Here is a 10,226-nt window from a genome sequence, read left to right as displayed (position 1 = left end):
TGGGTATGGGTGGGTACTCTGTCCTGTCGGTATGGGTATTAATGTGTCCTCTCTCCTGTGGGTATGGATATGGATGGGTACACTCGCCCGAGGCTATGGGTATGGGTGGGTACTCTCTCATGTGGGTGTGAGTATGTGTGGGAACTCTCTCGGTAGGTGTGAGCATGAATGTGTATTCTCTCCTGTGGGTGTGGGTATGTGTGGGCACTCTCTCCTGCGGGTTTGGGTATGAGTGGGTTCTCTCTCCTGTGGGTATGGATATGGGTGGTTACTCTCCCCTGTGGGTATGTGTACAAGTGGGTAATCTGGTGGGCATGGCTATGAGTGGGTATCCTCTCCTGTGGTTATGGGTATGAGTGAGTCCTGTCTCCTGTTGGTATTGATATGAGTGGGTCCTCTCTCCTCTGGAATGGGTATGACTGTGTACTCCGGTGCGAATGGGTGTAAGTGGGTATTCTCTCTTGTGGGTATGGATATGAGTGGGTACTCTCCTGTGGGTATGGGTATGTGTGGGTACCCTCTCATGTGGGTATGGGCATGGGTGGGTACTCTCACCAGTGGGTTTGGGTATGGATAGGTACTCTGTCCTGTGGGTATGGGTGTGGATGGGTACTCTCTCCTGTGGGTATGGGTATGGGAGGGTACTCTCTCCCGAGGGTATGGGTATGGGTGGATACTCTCTCCTGTGGGTATCGCTACGGGTGTTGATGGGCACTCTGTCCTGTAGATACTGGTATTAATGGGTACTCTCTCCTGTGGGTATGGGTATGTGTGGGTACCCTCTCATGTGGGTATGGGCATGGGTGGGTACTCTCACCAGTGGGTTTGGGTATGGATAGGTACTCTGTCCTGTGGGTATGGGTGTGGATGGATACTCTCTCCTGTGGGTATCGCTACGGGTGTTGATGGGCACTCTGTCCTGTAGATACTGGTATTAATGGGTACTCTCTCCTGTGGGTATGGGTATGGGTGGGTATCCTCTCCTCTGGTTATGGGTATGAGCGAGTCCACTCTCCTGTTGTTACTGACATGAGTGGGTCCTCTCTCCTCTGTGTATGGGTATGTCTGTGTACTCTGGTGTGAAAGGTGTAAGTGGGTATTCTCTCTAATGGGTATGGGTCTGAGTGGGTACTCTCCTGTGAGTATGGGTATGGGTAGGTACTCTCTCCTGTGGGTATGGGTATGGGTGGGTACACTGTCCTGTGAGTATGGGTATGGGTAGGTACTCTCTCCTGTGGGTATGCGTATGGGTGGGTACTCTGTCCTGTGGGTATGGGTATGGGTGTGTACTCTCCTGTGAGTATGGGTATGGGTAGGTACTCTCTCCTGTGGGTATGTGTATGGGTGTGTACTCTGTCCTGAGGGTATGGGTATGGGTGGGTACTCTGTCCTGTGGTTATGGGTATGGGTGGGTTCTCTCTCTGTAGGTGTGAGCATGAATGTGTATTCTATCCTGTGGGTATGGGTATGGGTGGGTTCTCTCACCTGTGGGTATGGGTATGGATGGGTAATCTGTCCTGTAGGGATGGCTATGGATGGGTACTTCCTCCTGTGGGCATGGGTCCGACTAGGTATTCTATGCTCTGGGTATGCACATGAGCGAGTATTCTCCCCTGTGGATATGGGGATGAGTGAGTAATCTCTCCTGTGGGTATGTGCACGAGTGGGTAAACTGGTGGGAATGGCTATGAGTGGGTATCCTCTCCTGTGTTTATGGGTATGAGCGAGTCCACTCTCCTGTTGGTACTGATATGAGTGGGTCCTCTCTCCTCTGGGTATGGGTATGACTGTGTACTCTGGTGCGAATGGGTCTAAGTGGGTATTGTCTCTTGTGGGTATGGGTATGAGTGGGTACTATCTCCTGAGGGTATGGGCATGGATGGGTACTCTCTCCTGTGGGTATCTGTATGGGTGGGTACCCTCACCTGTGGGTATGGGTACTGGTGGGTTCTCTCTCCTGTGGGTATGGGTATGGATGGGTATTCTGTCCTGTAGGTATGGCTACGGATGGGCACTTCCTCCTGTGGGTATGGGTACGAGTGAGTTCTCTTGTGGGCATCGCTATGAGTATGTATCATCTCCTGTGGTTATGGGTAAGAGCAAGTCCTCTCTCCTGTAGGTATTGATATGAGTGGGTCCTCTCTCCTCTGGTATGGGTATGACTGTGTACTCTGGTGTGAAAGTTGTAAGTAGGTATTCTCTCCAGTGGGTATGGGTATGAGTGGGTACTCTCCTGTGAGTATGGGTATGGGTAGGTACTCTCTCCAGTGGGTATGGGTATGGGTGGGTACTCTGTCCTGTGGGTATGGGTATTAATGGGTACACTCTCCTATGGGTATGGGTATCGATGGGTACACTCTCCCTAGGCTATGGGTATGGGTGGGTACTCTCTCCTGTGGGTGTTGGCATGCGTGGGAACTCTCTCAGTAGGTGTGCGCATGATTGTGTATTCTCTCCTGTGGGTGTGGGTATGTGTGGGTACTCTCTCCTGTGGGTGTGGGTATGCGTGGGTTCTCTCACCCGTGGGTTTTGGTATGGATGTGTACTCTGTCCTGTCGGTATGGGTATGGATGGGTACTCTCTCCCGAGAGTATATGTCTGGGTGGGTACTCTCTCCTGTGGGTATGGGTATGGGTGGGTACTCTCTCCTGTGGGTATGGGTATGGGTGGATACTCTCTCCTATGGGTATGGGTATGGGTGTGTACTCTGTCCTGTGGTTATGGGTATGGATGGGTACTCTCTCCTGTGGGTATTGGTATGAGTGTGTACTCTCTCCCAAGGGTATGGGTATGGGTGGGTACTCAGTCCTGTGGGTATGGGTGTGGGTGGGTACTATCTCCTGTGGGTATGGGCATGGGTGGGTACTCTCTCCCAAGGCTATGTGTATGGGTACTCTCTCCTGTGGGTATATGTATTGATGGGCCTCTGTCCTGTCGGTATGGGTATTCATGGGTATTCTCTCCTGTGGGTATGGGGATGGATGGGTACACTCTCCCGAGACAATGTGTATGGGTGGGTACTCTCTCATGTGGGTATGGCTATGGGTGGGTACTCTCTCCTGCGGGTATGGGTATGGATGGGTACTCTGTCCTGTAGGTATGGGTATGGATGGGTACTTTCTCCTGTGGGTATGGGTATGGGTGGGTACTCTGTCCTGTGGGTATGGGTATGGATGTGTACTCTCTCCAGTGCATATGGTTATGAGTGGGTGCTCTCTCCCGAGGGTATGGGTATGGGTGGGTACTCTGTCCTGTGCATATGGGTATTGTTGGGTACTCTCTCCTGTGTGTATGGGTATGGGTGGGTACACTCTCCGGTGGGTATGGGTATGGGTGGGTACTCTCTCGGTAGGTGTGAGCATGAATGTGTATTCTATCTTGTGGGTATGTGTATGGGTGTGTTCTCTCTCCTGTAGGTATGGGTATGGATGGGTACTTCCTTTTATGGGTATGGGTATGGGTGGGTACTCTTTCCTGTGGATGTGGGTATGAGTAGGTACACTCTTCTTTGGGTATGTGTACGAGTGGGTTCTCTGGTCAGCATGGCTATGAGTGGGTATCCTCTCCTGTGGTTATGGTTATGAGCGAGACCTCTCTCCTGTTGGTATTGATATGAGTGGGTCCTCTCTCCTCTGGGTATGGGTATGACTGTGTACTCTGGGGCAAATAGGTGTAAGTGGGTATTCTCTCTTGTGGGTATTGTTATGATTGGGTAATATCTCCTGAGGGTATGGGCATGGATGGGTACTCTCTCCTGTGGTTATGGGTATGGGTGGGTACTCTCTCCTGTCAGTATGGGTAATAGTGGGTACTCTCACCTGTGGATATAGATATGGGTGGTACTCTATCCTGTGGGCATGTGTATGGATGGGTACTCTGTCCTGTAGGTATGGTTATGGATGGGTACGTCCTCCTGTGGGTATGGGTAATAGGGGGTACTCTCTCCTGTGGGTATGGGTACGGGTGGGTACTCTCTCCTGTGGTTATGGGTAATGGTGTTTACTCTCTCCTGTGTGTATGTGTATGGCTGTGGACTCTCTCCTGTGGGTATGGATATGGGTGTGTACTCTCACGTGTGGATATGGGTATGGGTGGATACTCCCTCGTGTGGGTATAGATATGGGTGGGTACTCTCTGTGTGGGTATGGTTATGGGTTGGTCCTCTCTCCAATTGGTATGTGTATGGATGGGACCTCTGTCCTGTAGGTATGGGTATGGATGGGTACGTCCTCCTGTGGGTATGGGTATTAATGGGTACTCTCTCCTGTGGGTATGGGTATCGGTGGGTACTCTGACCTGTGGGTATGGGCATGTATGGGTACTCTCTGCTGTGGGTATGGGTACGTGTGGGTTCTCACTCCTGTGGGTATGGGTATGGGTGGGTACTCTGTCCTGTGGGTATGGATATGTGTGGGTACTCTCTCCTGTGGGTATGGGTATGGATGGGTACTCTGTTCTGTAGGTATGGGTATGGGTGGGTACTTTCTCCTGTGGTTATTGGTATGGATGAGTACACTCTCCCGAGGCTGTGGGTATGGGTACTCTCTCCTGTGGGTATCGGTATGGGTGGGTGCTCTCTCCTGATTGTATGGGTATTTATGGGCAATCTGTACTGTTGGTAAGGGTATTAATGGGTACTCTGTCCTGTGGGTATGGGTATGGATGGGTACTCTCTCCTGTGGGTATGGGTATGAGTGGGTACTCTCTCCCGAGGGTATGGGTATGGGTATGGGTGGGTACTCTGTGCTGTGGGTATGGGTATGGGTGGGTACTCTCTCCTGTGGGTATGGGAATGGGTGGGTACACTCTCCTGAGGCTATAGTTATGGGTAATCTCTCCTGTGGGTTTGTGTATTAATGGGTACCCTGTCCTGTCGGTATGGGTATTCATGGGTACTCTCTCCTGTGGGTATGGGGATGGATGGGTACACTCTCCTGAGGCAAAGTGTATGGGTGGGTACTCTCTCATTTGGTTATGGGTATGGATGGGGACTCTGTCCTGTAGGTATGGGTATGGATGGGTACTTTCTCCTGTGGGTATGGGTATGGGTGGGTAGTCTCTCCTGTGGTTATTGGTATGGATGGGCACAATCTCCCGAGGCTATAGGTATGGGTACTCTCTCCTGTGGGTATCGGTATGGGTGGGTACTCTCTCCTGAGGGTATGTGTATTGATGGGTACTCTGTTCTGTTGGTATGGGTATTAATGGGTACTCTCTCCTGTTGGTATGGGTATGGACAGGAACTCTCACCAATGGGTTTAGGTATGGATTGGTACTCTGTTCTGTGGGTATGGGTATGAGTGGGTGCTCTCTCCCGAGGGTATGTGTATGGGTGGGTACTCTCTCCTGTGGGTATGGGTATGGATGGGTACTCTCTTGTGTGGGTATGTGTACGAGTGGGTACTCTGGTGGGCATGGCTATGAGTGGATATTCTCTCCTGTGGTTATGGGTATGAGCGAGTCCACTCTCCTGTTGATACTGATATTAGTGGGTCCTCACTCCTCTGGGTATGGGTATGACTGTGTAATCTAGTGCGAAATGTGTAAGTGGGTATTCTCTCTAGTGGGTATGGGTATGAGTGGGTACTCTCCTGTGAGTATGGGTATGGTTGGGTACTCTGTCCTGTGGGTATGGGTATGGGTGGGTACTCTCTCCTGTGGGTATGTGTATGGGTGGGTACTCTGTCCTGTAGGTATGGGCATGGATGTGTACTTCCTTTTATGGGTATGGGTATGGGTGGGTATTCTTTCCTGTGGATGTGGGTTTGAGAGGGTACACTCTCCTGTGAGTATGTGTACGAGTGGGTACTCTGATGGGCATGGCTATGAGTGGGTATCCTCTCCTGTGGTTATGGGTATGAGTGATTCCTCTCTCCTGTTGGTATTGATATGAATGGGTCCTCTCTCCTCTGGGTATGGGTATAGGTGGATACCGTCCTGTGGGTATGGGTACGGGTGGGTACTCTGTCCTGTGGGTATGGGTATGGGTGGGGACGCTCTTCTGTGGGTATGGATATGAATTGGTGCCCTGGTGGGCATGGATATTGCACCTGTGGTTATGGACATGAGTAAGTACTCTCCTCCTGGTATGAGTATTAGTGGGCACTCTCTTCTGTCGGATTGGGTATGAGTGAGTATCTGGTGGGCATGGGTCCGACTGGGTATTCTATGCTCTGGGTCTGCATATGAGTGAGTATTCTCCCCTGTGGATATGGGTATGAGTGAGTAATCTCTCCTGTGGGTATGTGTACGGATGGGTACTTCCTCCTGTGGGTATGGGTATGGGTGGGTACTCTCTCCTGTGGATATGGCTACGAGTGGGTACACTGGTGGGCATTGCTATGTGTATGGACGGGTACCCTCACCTGTGGGTATGGGTACAGGTGGGTACTCTCTTCTGTGCTTATGGGCTTAGATGGGTACTCTCTCCTGAGGGTATGGGCATGGATGGGTACTCTCTCCTGTGGGTATGTGAATGTGTGGGTACTTTCTACTGTGGGTATGGATATGGGTGGGTACTCTCTCCTGTGGGTATGGGTATGGATAGGTACACTATCCCGATGCTATGGGTATGGGTGGGTACTCTGTCCTGTAGGTATGGGTATGGATGTGTACGTCCTCCTGTGGGTATGGGTATTGATGGGTACTATGTCCTGTCGGTATGGGTATGAATGGGTACTCTGTCCTGTGGGTATTGGTGTGGATGGGTGCACTCTCCCGGGGTGGGTACTCTCTCATGTGGGTATGGGTATGGTGGGTACTCTCTCCTGTGGATTTGGGTATGGATGGGTACTCTGTCCTGTGGTTATGGGTATGGATGGGGACTCTGTCCTGGAGGTACGTGTATGGATGGGTACTTCCTCCTGTAGGTATGGGTATGGGTGGGTACTCTCTCCTGAGGATATGGCTATGTGGGTACTCTCCCCTGTGGGTATGTGTATGAGTGGGTACTCTGATGGGCATAGCTATGAGTGGGTATCCTCTCCTGTGGTTATGGGTATGAGTGAGTCCTCTCTCCTGTTGGTATTGATATGAGTGGGTCCTCACTCCTCTGGGTATGTGTATGGGTGGGTACTCTCTCCTGTGGGTATGAGTATGGGTAGGTACCCTGTCCTGTGGGTATAGGTAAGGGTGGGTACGCTGTCCTGTGGGTATGGGTATGTGTCGGTACACTTTCCTATGGGTAAGGGTATGAGTGGGGACGCTCTTCTGTGGGTATGGATATGAATTGGTGCCCTGGTGGGCATGGATATTGCACCTGTGGTTATGGACATGAGTAAGTACTCTCCTCCTGGTATGAGTATTAGTGGGCACTCTCTTCTGTCGGATTGGGTATGAGTGAGTATCTGGTGGGCATGGGTCCGACTGGGTATTCTATGCTCTGGGTCTGCATATGAGTGAGTATTCTCCCCTGTGGATATGGGTATGAGTGAGTAATCTCTTCTGTGGGTATTTGTACGGGTGGGTACTCTCTTCTGTGGTTATGGGCTTGGATGGGTACTCTCTTCTGTGGTTATGGGCTTGGATGGGTACTCTCTCCTGTGGGTATGTGTATGTGTGGGTACTTTCTCCTATGGGTATGGCGTGGCTATGAGTGGGTATCCTCTCCTGTGGTTATGGGTATGAGCGAGTCCTGTCTACTTTTGGTATTGATATGAGTGTCTCCTCTCTCCTCTGGGTATGCGTATGGCTGTGTTCTCTGGTGCGAATGGGTCTAAGTGGGTATTCTCTCTTGTGGGTATGGTTATGAGTGGGTAATATCTCCTGAGGGTATGGGCATGGATGGGTACTCACTCCTGTGGGTATGAGTATGGGTGGGTACTCTCTCCTGTGAGTATGGGTATGGGTGGGTACCCTCACCTGAGGGTATGGGTACGGGTGGGTACTCTCTTCTGTGGTTATGGGCTTGGATGGGTACTCTCTCCTGAGGGTATGGTCATGGATGGGTACTCTCTCCTGTGGGTATGTGTATGTGTGGGTACTCTCTCCTGTGGGTATGGGTTTGTGTGGGTACTCTCTCCCGAGGGTATGGGTATGGGTGGATACTCTTTCCTGTGCATGTGGGTATGGATGGGTACTCAGTCCTGTGGGTATGGGTATGGGTGGGTACACTGTCCTGTGAGTATGTGTATTGAAGTGTACTCTGTCCTGTCGGTATGGTTATTAATGGGTACTCTGTCCTGTCGGTATGGGTATTAATGGGTACTTTCCCCTGTGGGTATGGGTATGGATAGGTACACTATCCCGAGGCTATGGGTATGGGTGGGTACTCTCTCCTGTTGTTATGGGTATGAGTGGGTAGTCTCTCCCGAGTATATGGGTATGGGTGGGTACTCTGTCCTGTGGGTATGGGTAAGGGTGGATACACTCTCCTGTGGGTATGGGTATGGGTGGGTACTCTCTCGGTAGGTGTGAGCATGAATGTGTGAGCATCTCTGTCCTGTAGGTATGAGTATGGATGGGTACTTCCTCCTGTGGGTATGGGTATGGGTAGGTATTCATTCCTGTGGATGTGTGAATGAGAGGGTACACTCTCCTGTGGGTATGTGTACGAGTGGGTACTCTGGTGGGCATGGCGAGTATGAGCGAGTCCTCTCTCCTGTTGGTATTGATATGAGTGGCTCCTCTCTCCTCTGGGTATGGGTATGACTGTGTACTCTGGTGCAAATAGGTGTAAGTTGGCATTCTCTCTTGTGGGTATTGTTATGAGTGGGTAATATCTCCTGAGGGTATGGGCATGGATGGGTACTCTCTCCTGTGGGTATGGGTAACAGTGGGTACTCTCACCTGTTGGTATGGGTATGGATGGGTACGTCCTCCTGTGGGTATGGGTAATAGTGGGTACTCTCTCCTGTGGGTATGGGTATGGGTGGTACTCTATCCTGTGGGTATGTCTATGGGTGGGTACTCTGTCCTGGAGGTATGGGTATGGATGGGTACTTCCTCCTGTGGGTATGGGCATAAGTGGGTATACTCTCCTGTGGATATCTGTACGAGTGGGTACTCTGGTGGGAATAGCTATCAGTGGGTATCCTCTCCTGTGGTTCTGGGTACGAGCGAGTCCACTCTCATGTTGGTACTGAGATGAGTGAGTCCTCTCTCCTCTGGGTATGGGTATGACTGTGTAATCTAGTGCGAAAGGTGTAAGTGGGTATTCTCTCTAGTGGGTATGGGTATGAGTGGATACTCTCTTGTGAGTATGGGTATGGATGGGTACTCTCTCCTGAAGGTATGGGTATGGGTGGATACTCACTCCTGTGGATATGGGTATGGATGAGTACACTCACCCGAGGCTATGGGTATGGGTGGGTATTCTCTCCTGTGGGTATGTGCATGGGTGGGTACTCTCACCTGTGGATATGGGTATGGGTGGATACTCTGTCTTGTGGGTATAGATATGGGTGGGTACACTCTCCTGTGGGTATGGGTATGGGTTGGTACTCTCTCCAGTTGGTATGTGTATGGATGGGACCTCTGTCCTGTAGGTATGAGTATGGATGGGTACTCTCTCCTGTGGGTATGGGTATTAATGGGTACTCTCTCCTGTGGGTATGGGTATGTGTGGGTAGTCTCTCCTGTGGGTATGGGTATGGGTGGGGACTCTCTCCTGTGGTTATGGGTATGGGTGGGTACTCTCTCCTGCGGGTATGGGGATAGATGGGTACTTTCTCCTGTGGGTATTGGTATGGATGGCTACACTCTCCCGAGGCTATGGGTATGGGTACTCTCTCCTGTGGGTATCGGTATGGGTGGGTACTCTCTCCTTTTGGTATCTGTATTGATTGGTACTCTGTCTTGTCGGTATGGGTATTAATGGGTACTCTCTCCTCTGGGTATTGGTATGGATGGGTACCCTCTCCCGAGGCAATGTGTATGGGTGGGGACTCTCCTGTGGGTATAGGTGTAGGTGGGTACTCTCTCCTGTAGGTATGGGGATGGATGGGTACTCTGTCCTGTAGGTATGGGTATGGATGGGTACCTTCTCCTGTGGGTTTTTGTATGGGTGGGTACTCTCTCCAGTGAGTATTGGTATGGATGGCTACACTCTCCCGAGGCTATGGGTATGGGTACTCTCTCCTGTGGGTATCGGTATGTGTGGGTACTCTCTCCTGTTGGTATCTGTATTGATTGGTACTCTGTCCTGTCAGTATGGGTATTAATGGGTACTCTCTCCTCTGGGTATTGGTATGGATGGGTACCCTCTCCCGAGGCAATGTGTATGAGTG

This window comes from Hypanus sabinus, chromosome 4 (assembly GCF_030144855.1).
Source record: "Hypanus sabinus isolate sHypSab1 chromosome 4, sHypSab1.hap1, whole genome shotgun sequence".
NCBI classification, from domain to species: Eukaryota; Metazoa; Chordata; class Chondrichthyes; order Myliobatiformes; family Dasyatidae; genus Hypanus; species Hypanus sabinus.
This window is presented reverse-complemented; position numbering follows the sequence as displayed.